The following is an 18,442-nucleotide window of genomic DNA, read 5'->3' as shown; positions in this document are numbered from 1 at the left end:
GCAGGGAAGAATAGTTCTTTGTATTAGACAAAGGGGAATAAAGGGAAGGGAGGGGAGATGGGAATAAGAAAGACAGTAGTATAAATTGGATATATCTTTCCTATGTTTATACATGAATACATGTTAGTGTAGCTCCACATCATGCACAACCTCAAGAATGGAAAGTTATACTCCTTGCATGTATGTATAATATGTAAAATATACTCTACTGTCATTTATATCTAAAAAGAACAAATAAAAATTTTTTAAAAAAGGGAAGAGAGGCTGGGGATAGGGCTCAGTGGTAGATCTGGTCTCTGAATGGGGAAAAAAGGAGGAAGTTTTATGTCAGATTCCACTCATTTTTGGATATAGAATTCCAAAATCCATGGAATTATTATTTCAGGTTTCAAACATTATAGGCTTTGGATTTTCTTACACTACTACATGATATTTGCATATTATGAAAACAGCATGGTATTATTTTATATAACATTATGAATTCCAATTTATTTGGAATGACTTGAGAGGGAACTGGTAACTCAGCATGTGGTACATACGTTACACTGATTCATTTATTCAGCATTTGTTAATGAGCAGTTGTCACCTACGTACCACGTGCTGAAGTTACCATTCCTGAACTCAAGTTCTCTGAGCAAGGTTGAAGAGAACACATACAACTGGATCCTTTTTGGAATTCTTTTCCAGTCTGTCTTCTTTGGGACTTTAGAAGTGATGATGAAGTTAAAAATAGATTATTTTGTTTAAATATTATTTTGATACTCTGAGCTTTCTCTTCTCCCTGGTCCCATTTTAGAAATGAACAATTGGGAGCTGGGAGTGGAGCTCAGTGGTATAGCACTTGCTTTTCATGTTCATGGCTCTGTCTTCAATCCCAGCACCACACACAAACACATAAAGTAGATGTGAAAAAAGATGTTAAGTGACCAATCATATGCTATATTGTATGAATGTTAACAGTGAGTTCATGCCTAACAATATAACTTCAAATGCAGCTTCTCAGTGATAAATAGATGGAGCAAATTGTTTAATATTAATACACAGAGCTAAAACTTTTCTTCAACAAGTTTTAATTTTTTTGTTTGGTTTTGTTCACTTTTTTGCCTTTTAATAACTGTCATATAAGGGGCTGGATGTAGGAACTCCCTCTAGTGGTGAATTTTGTACATACACTTATTTGGTCAAATATTAGAAGCCAAGGGATAGCATGAAACTGCCCTAGAGGTCCCTTTTATGGCAAGTTTTTAGGTAGAAATCACCTGTAATTGGTTATCTCTAATAGAGAGGGAATATGACTAAGTAATTATGCACATGGGATTTGATTGGCTTTGATGTCTAGTACCAGGATTTAAGGTCTGATGCTGTCACTCTCTGAAGCATTAGAGTGCATCTGGAGCATCTGAAGTGAATGTTAAAACACAGCTTTCTTGGCCCAAGCCCTGGATTTTCTGATTCAGTGGGTCTGGAGTGAGGACCAAGAAATACTTTTGAATGTGGACGTATAGCACTTTCTCAGGTGATACTGATTCTGATAATTCAGGGACCAAACTAAGTTTTAACGTTTTACAAGGTTTAGGAGGATTAAATGGAATATTAGATATTGAGTGCCTAGTGTGATACCTGACATAGTAAATACTCTATAAAGTTTTTTCTATTAATATCATAGAGTTATCAGTGTTTTGTAATTTGAAAAATTCAAAATATAAGATGGAACTTTTAAATAATGTTGTCAAGCTAATATTGTTAGCTAAGTTTTATTAGCGATTTTATTTATCATTAAGGTATTTGTGCTTGGCATAGTATAAACACTACTAATATACCCATTTCTATAATTATTTATACATTAATCTTTTTGCACATTGATTTGAAAAATTGATACAGAGTAGGATAAAAATACACATGGGGGTATTGTGTCAAAGAGACACAGAAGTCAGTTGAAAGAGCTATGGCTAAAGCTGAAACAATTGAGCCACTAAATAAAGAAGTAAAGGAATATAACCTAGAGCAAAAGGTTAATATCCCTGAATCCTTGCTGAGATAAATCAATGATTGAATGAATAAGTAAATAAGGAAATAGATGGAAAAGAGACAAATCTCCTATGTAGAAGAATTCCAAATGATTTATATAGACACAGTATCCTCAAGGAGACGGAATAAAACTGCCCATTCCTTAAGTGTGGACAAAATACAAACAAATAAATAAATAAAAATAAAAACATACAGCATGGAAATGGGAAAAAAGAGTAGCTTTGTGGCTGTGATGATAGTTCCATGGTAGAGTGCTTGCTTAGCAGGTGGAGACCCTGGGTTTTATTCCCAGCACTGACAAAAAGAAAAAAAATAGCTTAATAGTGGAGAAACATGACAAACAGTACTAAGCAGATGGTCAAGGTCAATACTGAAAGTGGTAATTATCGTTTCCAGTGTGTAACCGATTTATGACATGATAAAAATGGTATCTTATACCTGTGGTCTTCCTCACCCAAGCCCATAATTTCAGTGTAATCATGAGAAAAACATCAAATAAATCACAGATATTTTACAAAAACCTGACTAGTATTCCTCAAAACTGTCAAGATTATAAAAAACCAAGGAAAGTTTGAAAAACTATCATGCCCAAGAGGAGCTTAAGGAGAAATGAGAAGCAAGTGCAATGTGGTGTCCCAGATGAGGTCCTGGAAAACAAAATGGACATTAGGTAAAAACTAAGGAAATGTGAATAAAGTGTGAAAAAATAAAGCAAATGTTTTTAACTTTTAGAAAAAAAATCGACACATGTTTATTAGAAGTGGAGACTCTGTGCTTCTCCCTGTTTGACAGATAGTTACATCTTCTCATGCAGTGCCAACCATGTCTCACCGTGCTGAAGATCAGAAATGGCCATATTGGGCTCTTGGTCATCAGGACTGCTTTCAACTCTGGCAAAGTGGATACTGTCACTATCAATGATCCCATCATTGACCCCATCATTGACCCCATCATTGACCCCATCATTGACCTTAGTTACATGGTTTGCATGTTCCAGTATGATTCCACTCATGGTAAATTCAATGGCACAGTCAAGGCTGAGAACAGAAAGGTTGTCATCAATGGAAAACCCATCTCCATCTTCTAGGGGTGAGATCCCACCAACAGCAAATGGGGTGATGCTGGATGTTGAATATGTAGTGCAGTCCTCTGGCATCTTCACTGCCATGAAGAAGGTTGCTGGAGCTCACCTGAAGGCAGCCCCTTCTGCTGATGACCCCATGTTTGTGATGGGTGTGAACCATGAGAAGTATTACAACTCCCTCAAGATAATCTGCACCATCAACTGCCTAGCCCCCTTATCCAAGGTCATTAGGACAACTTTGGAGGGACTTTTGGAGCATTATGGAGGGACTCATGACCAAAGTCAATACCATCACTGACACCCAGAGGACTATGAATTGCTCCTCTGGGAAACTGGGATGTGATGGCCATGGATGCCCAGAATATCATGCCTGCATCCACAGGTGCTGTCAAAGCTGTGGGCAGGGTTATTCCTGAGCTGACTGGGAAGCTCACTAGCCTTCTGTGGGCCCACCCACAAAATGTTGGTCAAGGATCTGACGTGCCACATGGAGAAATCTACCAAATATGATGACATCAAGAAGATGGCAAAGCAAGCACCAGAGGGCCTCCCAAAGGGCATCTGGGCCACGTCTAAAACTAGGTTGTCTCCTGTGACTTTAACAGTGACACCCAGTCTTCTACTTTTGATGCTGGGGCTGGCATTACTCTCAACAAGCACTTTTTTTTAATTGAATTTTTTTAATTGGTTGTTCAAAACATTACATAGTTCTTGACATATCATATTTCACACTTTGATTCAAGTGGGTTATTAACTCCCATTTTTACCCCGTATACAGATTGCAGAATCACATCAGTTACACTTCCATTGATTTACATATTGCCATACTAGTGTCTGTTGTATTCTGCTGCCTTTCCTATCCTCTACTATCCCCCCTCCCCTCCCCTCTTCTCTCTCTACCCCCTCTACTGTAATTCATTTCTCGCCCTTGTATTATTTTTCCCTTTCCCCTCACTTCCTCTTGTATGTAATTTTGTATAACCCTGAGGATCTCCTTCCATTTCCATGCAATTTCCCATCTCTCTCCCTTTCCCTCCCACCTCTCATCCCTGTTTAATGTTAATCTTCTTCTCATGCTCTTCGTACCTACTCTGTTCTTAGTTACTCTCCTTATATCAAAGGAGACATTTGGCATTTGCTTTTTAGGGATTGGCTAGCTTCACTTAGCATAATCTGCTCTAATGCCATCCATTTCCCTCCAAATTCTATGATTTTGTCATTTTTTAATGCAGAGTAATGCTCCATTGTGTATAAATGCCACATTTTTTTAATCCATTCGTCTATTGAAGGGCATCTAGGTTGGTTCCACAGTCTTGCTATTGTGAATTGTGCTGCTATGAACATGGTTGTAGCAGTGTCCCTGTAGCATGCTCTTTTTAGGTCTTTAGGGAATAGACCGAGAAGGGGAATAGCTGGGTCAAATGGTGGTTCCATTCCAAGCTTTCCAAGAAATCTCCATACTGCTTTCCAAATTGGCTGCACCAATTTGCAGTCCCACAAACAATGTACAAGTGTACCCTTTTCCCCACCTCCTCGCCAGCACTCGTTGTTGTTTGACTTCATAATGGCTGCCAATCTTACTGGAGTGAGATGGTATCTTAGGGTGGTTTTGATTTGCATTTCTCTGACTGCTAGCAATGGTGAGCATTTTTTCATGTACTTGTTGATTGATTGTATGTCCTCCTCTGAGAAGTGTCTGTTCAGGTCCTTGGCCCATTTGTTGATTGGGTTATTTGTTATCTTATTGTCTAATTTTTTGAGTTCTTTGTATACTCTGGATATTAGGGCTCTATCTGAAGTGTGAGGAGTAAAGATTTGTTCCCAGGATGTAGGCTCCCTATTTACCTCTCTTGTTGTTTCTTTTGCTGAGAAAAAACTTTTTAGTTTGAGTAAGTCCCATTTGTTGATTTTAGTTATTAACTCTTGTGCTATGGGTGTCCTATTGAGGAATTTGGAGTCCTCAATAAAATTCTGGCGAATCAGATTCAAAAACATATCAAAAAAATTGTGCACCATGATCAAGTAGGATTCATCCCTGGGATGCAAGGCTGGTTCAATATACGGAAATCAATAAATGTTATTCACCACATCAATAGACTTAAAAATAAGAACCTTATGATCATCTCGATAGATGCAGAAAAAGCATTCGACAAAGTACAGCATCCCTTTATGTTCAAAACTCTAGAAAAACTAGGGATAACAGGAACATACCTCAACATTGTAAAAGCAATTTATGCTAAGCCTCAGGCTAGCATCATTCTGAATGGAGAAAAATTGAAGGCATTCCCTCTAAAATCTGGAACAAGACAGGGATGCCCTCTCTCACCACTTCTGTTCAACATAGTTCTTGAAACACTGGCCAGAGTAATTAGACGAAAGAAATTAAAGGCATAAAAATAAGAAAAGAAGAACTTAAATTATCACTATTTGCAGATGACATGATTCTATACCTAGCAGACCCAAAAGGGTCTACAAAGAAACTATTAGAGCTAATAAATGAATTCAGCAAAGTGGCAGGATATAAAATCAACACGCATAAATCAAAGGCATTCCTGTATATCAGCGACAAATCCTCTGAAATGGAAATGAGGACAACCACTCCATTCATAATATCCTCAAAAAAAAAAAAAACTTGGGAATCAACCTAACAAAAGAGGTGAAAGACTTATACAATGAAAACTACAGAACCCTAAAGATAAAAATAGAAGAAGATCTTAGAAGATGGAAAAATATACCCTGTTCATGGATAGGCAGAACTAACATCATCAAAATGGCAATATTACCAAAAGTTCTCTATAGGTTTAATGCAATGCCAATCAAAATCCCAACGGCATTTCTTGTAGAAATAGATAAAGCAATCATGAAATTCATATGGAAAAATAAAAGACCCAGAATAGCAAAAACAATGCTAAGCAGGAAGTGTGAATCAGGCGGTATAGCGATACAAGACCTCAAACTATACTACAGAGCAATATTAACAAAAACAGCATGGTACTGGTACCAAAACAGGTGGGTGGACCAATGGTACAGAATAGAGGACACAGAAACCAACCCACAAAACTACAACTATCTTATATTTGATAAAGGGGCTAAAAGCATGCAGTGGAGGAAGGATGGCATCTTCAACAAATGGTGCTGGGAAAACTGGAAATCCATATGCAACAAAATGAAACTGAATCCCTTTCTCTCGCCATCCACAAAAATTAACTCCAAATGGATCAGGGAGCTTGATATCAAATCAGAGACACGGCGTCTGATAGAAGAAAAAGTTGGCTACGATCAACAAGCACTTTGTCAAGCTCATTTCCTGGTATGAAAATGTTGTATGGCAACAGGGTGGTAGACTTTTGCATGGCCTCCAATGAAAAGCCCTGGATCACCCACCTCAAGCCATGAAAGGAATAGAGGGACTTTCAGCAGCTGGAGAGTCCCTGCCCCAACTCACAGAATCCTCCCTCCTTCCAGTTTCCATCCCAGACCCCCTGGAGGAGAAAAGGTGAGGAGCTTAGGGAGCTCTACTTTATTACATACCATCAATAATCTACTGTACTTAGCTGAGATAGATAAATAGATAGATAGATAGATAGATCTCATTAATACTGAAAAGGAAAAAAATGCCAATGCTATCATAATAAAATGGTATGTTAATATTAGGTAAAGATTGCCGTAGGCTGATCTGTCTATTTGCATCTGTATTATCTACCTACCTGAAGTTAGAGGTAGAAAATATATATAATATATAATAAACACAAAGGCAGTCTTATAAAAGTAGGATTTTATATGTATTTCGCCTTTGGCATTACAGGATTTATTTACATTATGAAGAATGTCAAACATATAGAAAATAGTTAACAGACTTATATACAAACTAGGTATATTTTTCTTTATTTGTTTCAGATTTTTAATAATCAAATTCCGGATTAAGTTAAAGCTCCACCCCCTTTTTCCCCTCAGGATAAAAAGTACTCCTCTGACCAGTACTTTTTCTCATGATAGTTTCTTTCTTCAAGTTGGTGTATATTCTTCTCATGCCTGTTTTTGTATTTTTGCTTTGTATGCATTAATGATACAGGGTTTTTGTTGTTGTTGTTTTTAAACTTTTTGCAACTGGAACAATATTTTACATATCTTTTTGAAATTTATTTTTTTAACTATAACATGATGTTTTAGAGGTTTATCTGTATTTTTACATTTAGTACAGTATAGATTTGTATTGTAGGAATGAATCACAGTACTGATGTTGTTTGTTTTCAGTTTTTGTTACAAAATATGCTATAGTATGTATATTCTTGATTTTTCTCTAGAGTATCTATACAGATTGTCTTTTCATGTTCTTTGTAATAACTTTTGCAGGATAGGAGTTATTAGTTTTAATTAAGTTAGATCAAGTTAGAATTTATTTTTTGTATAGGCCATGAGGTAAGGATCTAATTTTATCTTTTTCCATGTGGATAACCATTTATGCCAAATGAATTTATTGAATTATTCATCCCCAGTTGATTTTTATTACTACTTTGATCATATAACTTAGTTTCTCTGCATAGGTTTGAAGGTTTGGGGGGCATTCTATTCCATTGTTCTGTTTGTCTATTTCTGTGCCAATACTAAATCATTTTAACTAGAGATAAAATATTCTAAAGGATTAAATGACTCAAGACCAAGAGAAACCTGGTAGATTTATAAGATGAACCAAGTTGGTGTTACAGGAATACCTGTATTCTACCTGAGTTGTCAGGCTCACTTTGTACCTTCCCTGCTGAACACTTGGAACAGTGAGCACCATTTTAAACTGAAAATTCCAAGTTCCTCATTGAAGCAATCTCTCTGAGATTGTTTTGAGAATAGTTAGCCTGCTGAATAAAGGGTCGAAGCACCATCAATGGTCAATGAAACAGTATGTTTATATTTTTAACAACAGAATATCACAGTAAAAATCCGGGTTAAATTATAGCTCTTTGTGCTTTTATACTTTTTGCCAAAAGCCTAAAATTCTAGACTAGTCTATTTGAAATAATACATTTTACTTGTATTGGAGACACTTATGATGTATAATATTTACAGGGTTAGTCTAAAGGGAAGAAAGAGTAATATTTCTTCAGATTACCAGTTTTTAGATATACTTCTCATTGTGATAGCAGAAACTAATAAACAGTGTTTATATGACAAATGCCATGAAGTGAAAAATGCAGAGATTTATTATAGTCTAGGTCTATATTCTGGAAGTAAGTGAAACATCTGAACATTTTTAAAATATGCTTTTTTATCCAGATGATGTTATAATATTATAGAAAAAAGAAATATATTTTTTTAATGCCATATATATATTTTCTTCATGCCCAAATATATTTTTTCATGCTGGGCATGGTAGTGCATGCCTATAATTCCATCTATTTGCAAGGCTGAGGCAGATGGATTGCAAGTTCAAGGCCATCTTGGGCAATTTAGCAGTCCCACCAACAATGAACAAGTGTACCCATTTCCCCGCATCCTCGCCAGCACTTGTTGTTGTTGGACTTCGTAATGGCTGCCAATCTTACTGGAGTGAGATGGTATCTTAGGGTGGTTTTGATTTGCATTTCTCTGACTGCTAGCGATGTTGAGCATTTTTTCATGTACTTGTTGATTGATTGTATGTCCTCCTCTGAGAAGTGTCTGTTCAGGTCCTTGGCCCATTTGTTGATTGGGTTATTTGTTATCTTATTATCTAATTTTTTGAGTTCTTTGTATACTCTGGATATTAGGGCTCTATCTGAAGTGTGTGGGGTAAAGATTTGTTCCCAGGATGTAGGCTCCCTGTTTATCTCTCTTATTGTTTCTTTTGTTGAGAGAAAACTTTTTAGTTTGAGTAAGTCCCATTTGTTGATTCTGGTTGTTAACTCTTGCGCTATGGGTGTCCTATTGAGGAATTTGGAGCCTGACCCCACAGTATGTAGATCATAGCCAACTTTTTCTTCTATCGGACGCCGTGTCTCTGATTTAATATCGAGCTCCTTGATCCATTTTGAGTTAACTTTTGTGCATGGCGAGAGAAAGGGATTCAGTTTCATTTTGATGCAAATGGATTTCCAGTTTTCCCAACACCATTTGTTGAAGATGCTATCCTTCCTCCATTGCATGCTTTTAGCCCCTTTATCAAATATAAGATAGTTGTAGTTTTGCGGATTGGTTACTGTGTCTTCTATTCTGTACCATTGGTCCACTCGCCTGTTTTGGTACCAGTACCATGCTGTTTTTGTTACTATTGCTCTGTAGTATAGTTTGAAGTCTGGTATCGCTATACTGCCTGATTCACACTTCCTGCTTAGCATTGTTTTTGCTATTCTGGGTCTTTTATTATTCCATATGAATTTCCTGATTGTTTTATCTATTTCTACAAGAAATGCTGTTGGGATTTTGATTGGGATAGCATTGAACTTATAGAGAACTTTTGGTAATATTGCCATTTTGATGATGTTAGTTCTGCCTATCCATGAACAGGGTATATTTTTCCATCTTCTGAGGTCTTCTTCTATGTCTCTTTCTAGGGTTCTGTAGTTTTCATTGTATAGGTCTTTCACCTCTTTTGTTAGGTTGATTCCCAGGTATTTTATTTTTTGGGGGGATATTGTGAATGGAGTAGTTGTCCTCATTTCCGTTTCAGAGGATTGGTCGCTGATATACAGGAATGCATTTGATTTATGCGTGTTGATTTTATATCCCGCCACTTTGCTGAATTCATTTATTAACTCTAATAGTTTCTTTGTAGACCCTTTTGGGTCTGTTAGGTATAGAATCATATTGTCTGCAAATAGTGATAATTTAAGTTCTTCTTTTCTTATTTTTATGCCTTTAATTTCTTTCGTCTGTCTAATTGCTCTGGCCAGTGTTTCGAGGACTATGTTGAACAGAAGTGGTGAGAGAGGGCATCCCTGTCTTGTACCAGATCTTAGAGGGAATGCCTTCAATTTTTCTCCATTCAGAATGATGCTGGCCTGTGGCTTATCATAGATTGCTTTAACAATGTTGAGGTATGATCCTGTTATCCCTAATTTTTCTAGAGTTTTGAACATAAAGGGATGCTGTACTTTGTCGAATGCCTTTTCTGCATCTATCGAGATGATCATATGGTTCTTATTTTTAAGTCTATTGATGTGGTGAATAACATTTATTGATTTCCGTATATTGAACCAGCCTTGCATCCCAGGGATGAATCCTACTTGATCATGGTGTATAATTTTTTTGATACGATTTTGAATCCGATTCGCCAGGATTTTATTGAGGATTTTTGCATCTAGGTTCATTAGAGATATTGGTCTGTAGTTTTCTTTCTTTGAAGTGTCTCTGTCTGGTTTAGGTATCAGGGTGATGTTGGCCTCGTAGAATGTCTTTGGAAGTTCTCCCTCTTTTTCTATTTCCTGAAATAGCTTGAAAAGTATTGGTGTTAGTTCCTCTTTAAAGGTTTTGTAAAACTCTGCTGTATACCCGTCCGGTCCTGGGCTTTTCTTAGTTGGTAGTCTTTTGATGGTTTCTTCTATTTCCTCTATTGTTATTGGTCTGTTTAGGCTGTCTATATCTTCCTGACTCAATCTGGGCAGATCATATGACTTAAGAAATTTATCGATGCCTTCACTATCTTCTATTTTATTGGAGTATAAGGATTCAAAGTAATTTCTGATTATCTTCTGTATTTCTGAAGTGTCTGTTGTGATATTGCCTTTTTCATCCTGTATGCTAGTAATTTGGGTTCTCTCTCTTCTTCTCTTCGTTAGCATGGCTAAGGGTCTGTCAATTTTATTTATTTTTTCAAAGAACCAACTTTTGGTTTTGTCAATTTTTTCAATTGTTTCTTTTGTTTCGATTTCATTAATTTCAGCTCTGATTTTAATTATTTCTTGCCTTCTACTTCTTTTGCTGTTATTTTGCTCTTCTTTTTCTAGGATTTTGAGATGATATATGAGATCGTTTATTTGTTGGTTTTTTCTTTTTTTAAGGAATGCGCTCCAAGCAATGAATTTTCCTCTTAAAACTGCTTTCAATGTGTCCCATAGATTCCGATATGTTGTGTCAGTGTTTTCATTTATCTCTAAGAATTTTTTAATTTCCTCCTTGATGTCTTCTATGACCCATTGATCATTCAGTAACCTATTGTTCATTCTCCACGTGATGCATGATTTTTCCTTCCTTCTTTTATCGTTGATTTTCAGTTTCATTCCATTATGATCAGATTAGATGCATGGTATTATTTCTACTCCTTTATATTGTCTAAGAGTTGTCCTGTGACATAATATATGATCTATTTTTGTGAAGGATCCATGTGCTGCTGAGAAAAAAGTGTAACTACTTGATGTTGGGTGGTATATTCTATATATGTCAATTAAGTCTAGGTTGTTAATTGTGTTTTTGAGTTCTATAGTTCCTTATTTAACTTTTGTTTGGAAGATCTGTCCAGTGGTGAGAGAGGTGTGTTGAAGTCTCCCATGATTATTGTATGGTGGTCTATTAGACTCTTGTACTTGAGAAGAGTTTGCTTGATGAACGTATCTGCACCATTGTTTGGGGCATATATATTTATGATTGTTATGTCTTGTTGGTGTATGGTTCCCTTGAGCAGTATGCAGTGTCCCTCTTTATCCTTTTTGATTAACTTTGGCTTGAAATCTATTTTGTTTGATATGAGTATGGACACTCCTGCTTGTTTCTGCAGTCCATATGAGTGGAATGATTTTTCCCAGCCTTTCACCTTCAGTCTATGTATATCTTTTCCTATCAAATGTGTCTCCTGTAGGCAACATATTGTTGGATCTTGTTTTGTGATCCATTCGACTAGCCTGTGTCTCTTAATTGGTGAGTTTAAGACATTAACATTTAGGGTTATTATTGAGATTTGGTTTGTTCCTCCAGTCATATTTGTTTATTTATGTTACTAAACCTGATTAGTTTTCCTCTTTGATTACTTTCCCCCCTTTACTGTCCTACCTCCCACTGATGGTTTTCAATGTTATTTTCAGTTTCCTCTTCCTGTAATGTTTTGCCAAGGATTTTTTGAAGGGATGGTTTTCTAGCTGCGAATTCTTTTAACTTTTGTTTATCGTGAAAGGTTTTAATTTCATCTTCCATTCTGAAGCTTAATTTCGCCGGATACACGATTCTTGGTTGGAGCCCATTTTCTTTCAGTGTTTGAAAAATGTTATTCCAGGATCTTCTAGCTTTCAGAGTCTGTGTTGAGAGATCAGCTGTTATCCTGATTGGTTTGCCCCTAAATGTAATCTGCTTTCTTTCTCTTGTAGCTTTTAAAATTCTCTCCTTATTCTGTATGTTGGGCATCTTCATTATAATGTGTCTAGGTGTGGATCTCTTATGATTTTGCTCTTTTGGCGTCCTGTAGGCTTCTAGGATATGGGATTCTGTTTCATTCTTCAAATCTGGGAAGTTTTCTTGTATTATTTCATTGAATAGATTGTTCATTCCTCTGGTTTGGAGCTCTGTGCCCTCCCAATGACTCTTACGTTTGGTCTTTTAATGTTATCCCATATTTCTTGAATGTTCTGTTCATGGTTTCTTAGCAGTCTTGCTGAACTGTCTATGTTCTTCTCAAGTTGAAATACTTTGTCTTCATTGTCTGATGTTCTATCTTCTAAGTGATCTACTCTGCTGGTAGTATTGTCAATTGAGGTTTTAAGTTGGTTTATTGCTTCCTGCATTTCTAGGATTTCTATTTGTTTGTTTTTTATTACCTCTATCTCCCTGTGAAATTGATCTTTTACTTCCTGGATTTGTTTCTGTAGTTCCTTGTCAATGTGATCTTTCATTGTCTGATTTTGCTGTCTCATGTCTTCCTTGAGAGTCCAGATCATCTGAAGCATGTATATCCTGAACTCTTTTTCTGACATTCCATCTGTTGCAGCTATTACCTCTTCTAGAGTTGAGTTGACCTGCATTGCTTGTGGTCCTTTCTTTCCTTGTCTTTTCATGTTGCTTGCGTTTCTTTCTGCTTGGTGAAACTGTTGTGTTTTTGAAATTTTTCCCCCTGTTTATTTATGTTGCTCTTGTATATTTGGGATATCTCTCTTGTAGGGCGAGTAGTGGCGTGATCCTCCTCTAATCAGGGTGATCTATCCACTACGCTGGTTGGTCGTAGGTCTGCCCGCCCTGCGGGCACGGGTAGCTGCTCTACTCTACCCCCACTCCAATTGCGGTGACGTTCCTACTACGTCCTCGGATCGTTGGTCCTGATCCGGATGTGGGCAGCAGCTCTTCTCCACCCCTACTCCAATTGATGTGACGTGTCTACCACACTGGTCGGCCTCCAAGCCTGTTCCGCCGGTGGGTCTCAGATCTGCCCACCCTGCGGGCCTGGGCGGCAGTTCTGCTCAACCCCCACTCCCAGTGGGGGTACCTAACTGCCTCTCCAACGGGTCTCTGGGCTCCTTCCGGATGCTGGCGGCGGCTCTGTTCAACCCCCACTCCAACCAGTGTGACGTGACTGCCTTGATGCTACTCGTCCACCACACTGGCAGGCTGCCGAGCCTGTCCTGCCAGTGGGACGCAGGACTGCCTACCTTGCAGGGTCAGACGGCAGCTCTTCACGGCCTCCACTCCAAGTGGGTTGACTTGGCTACCCTGCCGTCGGGTCGCTGGTCCTGTTCCAGGCGTGGGCGGCTACTCTCCTCGGCCCCAGCTGCAGTTGGGGTGTCGCGATACCACACCGGCGGGACCCTTAGCCTGCTCTGGGCACAGGAGGCAGCTCCACTCTGCCCCCCCAGGCCCCCGCAGCACCCAGCAGGACCCGGACCAAGAAGCAGTCCCTGTAGGATCCCCAACCCTGAGCCAGAGCCGCTTCGGGAGCCAGGAGCCGGTCTCTCCAATCCCCGCCACGTTCTGCTAGGAGTAGGCTCCTCAGGGCAACCACCGCGGGTTCCCCAATCCCAGGCCAAAGCCGCCCCGGGAGCCCAAGCCTGGCCGCACCAGACTCTCCCTGCTCGGTGCACGCTCCGCTGGGAGCAGAGTCTAAGACGCACTTCCCAGGGGCTCCCCAGCTCCGGGCCAAAACTGTTCCAGGAGACAGAGTCCCGCTGCACCTCGTCGCAAGTTTCACTTGTGGCTGGCCTCAGCTTGCGGTCCCCGCAGGCTCCGCGGCCCTGGGCTCAAGCAGCCACGAGAGCCAGAACCCAGCCTCTCTGATCCCTGCCACACTCTGCTCGGAGCAGGCTCCACAGAGGTACCCCAGCCTCAGGCCCAGGCAGCCCCGGGAGCCTGAGCCTGGCAGCTCCAACCTCTCCCAGCTCAGTGTACGCTCAGACAGGGGCAGGGTCAAAGACGCAGTCGCCGCGGGTTCCCTAGCCCGGGCCCCTCAGCGCACAATCCACTTGTACCTGGCCTCCGCCCGGAGTCCCCAAAGGATCTCCCGCCCTGGGCCAAGGCAACCCGGGGAACTAGAATCTGGCCGCTCAAAGCCCGGCGCCCGCCTTGTCAGGGGTGAGGCCTGAAGAGTATTCTCCTCAGAGTTTCCAGTCCCGAGCCTGAGCGATCTGTCTGCGCGACGCAGGCAAATACCAGCCTGGAATCACCTGTTCTGTAGTTGAATGAGCTGAGATCAGTAGAAAACAGGGATGATTGCATCAGCTCTCCATGATGGCGGCTGCTGTCCTCCTCCGTGTTCCGACCGGTGTCGGGAATCGAACTGGACCGATTCTCTCCTCTATTTCAAAGCTGGAACTCAGCACTCAGCGCGGCCAGTGTGCCACTGGCAGGAGCCTGCAGAATCCGCTTCGCTGTAATCCCGCTCTGGAACCTTGCGGCTAATTAACTCGGGCGCGTCCCAGACTCCATCCACGGGGCGGTCCGCCGACCGGGTACTGCTTCCCTCTGTGCGGAGAAATCGCCCGCGACCAAGCCCCTGCAGCCGAATCCCGCGCGCTGGAATTCTGTCCTCTAGATTCTGGAGCACCTCAATTTCACTGGGGATTCCCACCAAGGTAGCCTTCAGCCATTTCACCTCGTGTTTCTCCCGCACAGTGGCGCAGCGTACTGGTGTGCTGCACTCCCTTCGCCGCCATCTTCTCTCCCTCGCTTTTATATTTTTGAAAGCCTTTTTCCCAAGTTGAGATCAATTAAGCATTTACCTTTTCTCCCCTATAACTTTATAAGGTCTCATTTAGAACTTACTCGTTCTACATTGTGTTGAAACAGTGTTATATACTTTCTCTAAGTACTTACCATTCCCAGTACTCTTGGTTTAATAATGTATAGCTTCCTTTATAATTTGGGACCCCATGTATTTCCTTCCCTTTTATTGGTCTCATAGAGACTTCTCTATAAAGTGTTTGTCTAGAAATGGGAGCAGAATCTTAAATTACAATTAAAAAAATGGTATTTTAACTTTTTATTTAATTTTTAACTATAGACTTTTATTTATTTACTTTAGTTTTGTTTCTGATGGATACATAGTTGTACATACTTATGTGGTACAGGGTGATGTTTTGATACATGTATACATTGTATATAACCAAATCAAGTTATTTAACAAATCCATCTTCTCAAACTTGATAATTTCTTTCTAGTAATTTTCTTCTCTTCTAGTTATTTTGAAATATATAATTCAATATGGTTAACTGTGGTCAGCTTACCATGCAATAGAACACCAGAACTTAAAATTGCTTCTTGACCCTATCCTTTTGTCGTGCAGAACATTGTTTATCTGGATAAAATGTGGTCTAGCAGAGAACCTTGCTTGTGTGGAAACACTGGGATTCTATTAATAAACAGGGGGCAATGAATCTGGCCAGAACAACAGTGTTTTCTGCTTCTCCTACTAATTTTCAGATTCTTTGTATGACTTTCTGCTTCATGGACTTTTCTGTTATTTGGGGAGTTTGTATTTACTTGGAATTCTTTTTCAAAAGCATCAGGAGTTCCTAAAGTGGTTCCTATGATGTAGGTTTTACCTTTCATTCCAGGTAAGGTATGATTGTGAGAACATTACTGGCCAGGTCCAGGCCACTGGGCTGTTAGCATATTCCAGAATGAAGCTGCTGTCTTTACTCCAAGTACAGACAGCCACATCACTTGGGATAGTCTCACATAGCAATGGTTGGTTGACTCTTTTAAACTAATATCCTCCTTGATTCAGTATCTATTATTCTTCATTATGAGATTAGAAGACTTCTAGTTTCTTCCCCAGTTCTTTAGCTGAGCAAACCCCACTTGGGGAAGACTTCTCCATCCTGAGTTTGAGCTAATGATTTAACTCATACTCCTACCTTGGAGTTTTAGAAGTAAGGTCTGTTTTTTCTTGTTCATGTTTCTGGGCATTTCTGCATGTATCCCCTAGGGTATTGGCCTATACTCAACTGGTCTCTTGTTTCTAGACCTGCATTAATTTGTCTACAGTCTCTATACTCATATTTTCCTGCTGTGATTTTTTTTTGGGAGTCTCTTATGAAGCAAGACTGTTAATGCACCACTCTTTAACTATATCAGTTCTAACTGTCGTAGTCAGCCCATTATAGCTTTGGGGTTGCTATTTCAACCTCTTTTGGAGATGAACTCTCACCATTCTCCTTCAAAGGGTTGCATGACTCTTGGCAATATGAATATTGAAATTCTTATGGGTGGCTAGTTATCAAGGATATGAGTAAATTGCACCTCTCTGCAGAAATGCCTGGTCATTTGGGTCTTAAGTATCCCTAGAACTGAATGGTTATATTGTTCCTCTCAAGGTTCATTCATTTATTCAGCAAATATTTATAAGGATCTAATGTCCTATGCACTGAGCTAGGCAATGGAGACACATGATAATAATGAACTTATCTGAGAGCTTGTATTCTAGTGGTGCTACTAATAGATCGACAGATAATTAGACTGAAGTGAGATAAGTGCCAGGAGGGAGGGCATAGAAAGATGGCATGTAACTAAGAGTAGTTAAACTGAAAGCTATGGTAAATCAGTAAGTCTGCTGTCAGCTAGTAGGTTGTTGAATTCTTCATATCCTTCATTGTGTGCAAATTATCCAAGAATCTTTCTTATATAGGCTTGGACTCAGCCACTCTGGAATGGAGTCTCTCATACTATCATTGCTATTATTTGATAATGAAAAATATCTAGGGAGTTTGTATACCTTCCTGTTTGTATAGTAGACTTTGGTGGATTATGAATTTACGTTTCTATGACTTTGCTTAAAATGGCCACAAAAAGCATTAGTGAACAATGAGCTAGGTCAGAGTCCTTGGGGACTTATTTTTTAAATATTTTTTTTAGTTGTAGATGGACACAATGTCTTTATTTTTATGTGGTGCTGAGGATTGAACCCAGTGCCTCACACTTGCAAGGCAAGTGCTCTACCACTGAGCTACAACCCCAGTCCTGGGGACTTATTTTTTAAAAAAACTATTGAACAAAATTTCATTTGAGATCCTTTTTAGAAAGTATGTACATAAAATGAGATTAGGTACAATAGACCAAAGGCTACCTAGAGACCACGTGTTGAAGATTAACAGGTGATGATTTCTACCATCATCTCTCCCTCTCACAACGTTGGAAGCTCTATTTGGCTTCCCCAAAGTTGCCTTGCTGTCCAAGTTCCACCCTGATATTCTGGACTTCATGGTCCTGGTAACATCTTTATGAGTATTTCTGTATGCCACTGCCATGTGGCTTCCTAATGCTTGTTTCTTAGTATGCCTTGTTAAGTTCTCTTCTGCATAAAGGTCCTCTGAGAACTGAGTACCAAGTTATACAACTTGGCTACTCTACCATTGTTATGGTTTGGATATTAGGTGTCCCCCAAGAGATTCTGTGTTGGATGCAGGAATATTTAGAGGTGAAATGATTAGACTATTGGAGCTGAACCTCATTAGTCCATCCTAGTTTGAATGGAGTAACTGGGTGGTAACTGAAGGCAAATAGGGATATGACTAGAGGAGGTGGGCTACTGGGGGCATGTCTTAAAGGGGTTCGTCTTCACTACTGCCTCTTCCCCCTTCTATCTTCTTCCTGGTCATTATGAGCAGAGCAGTGCTCCTTTGCCACTACCCTTCCACCATGATGTTCTGCTTCACCTTGGGCTCAGAACAGTAGACTGGGCCCTCCATGGACTGAAACCTCTGAAACCATGAGCCAAAAGAAACTTCTACTCCTCTAAGTTGTTCCTGCCAGATATTTGGGTCACAGGGTAAAAATCTGACTAACGCAAACAGCCTCTGTGTTATGTTGGTCATTTTTCTTATTTGGTCTCAAAATTTTCTTTTGGTAAATATTTATTTTCTGCTAGAATTTTGGATGGAATAATTACCACAGATGCATAGTTATATATTCATACATGTTATATGTATACCTGTGGAAAAGATTTTTCTC

At 39.5% G+C, this 18,442-nt stretch overlaps 1 pseudogene across 1 annotated transcript; it reads left to right on the top strand.

Annotated features, from left to right (window-relative positions):
- The first annotated feature begins 2,836 nt into the window (after window positions 1-2,836).
- Window positions 2,837-3,796, top strand: LOC308633498 (glyceraldehyde-3-phosphate dehydrogenase-like; annotated as a pseudogene). The gene has a single exon. The product of its transcript is annotated as a glyceraldehyde-3-phosphate dehydrogenase-like (transcript).
- The last annotated feature ends 14,646 nt before the right edge of the window (window positions 3,797-18,442 follow it).

Source organism: Spermophilus citellus (assembly GCF_964194105.1).
Source record: "Spermophilus citellus genome assembly, chromosome: 14".
Taxonomy (NCBI): domain Eukaryota; kingdom Metazoa; phylum Chordata; class Mammalia; order Rodentia; family Sciuridae; genus Spermophilus; species Spermophilus citellus.
Note: the sequence above shows the minus strand (reverse complement) of the source record. Positions and strands in the feature narration are given on the sequence as shown.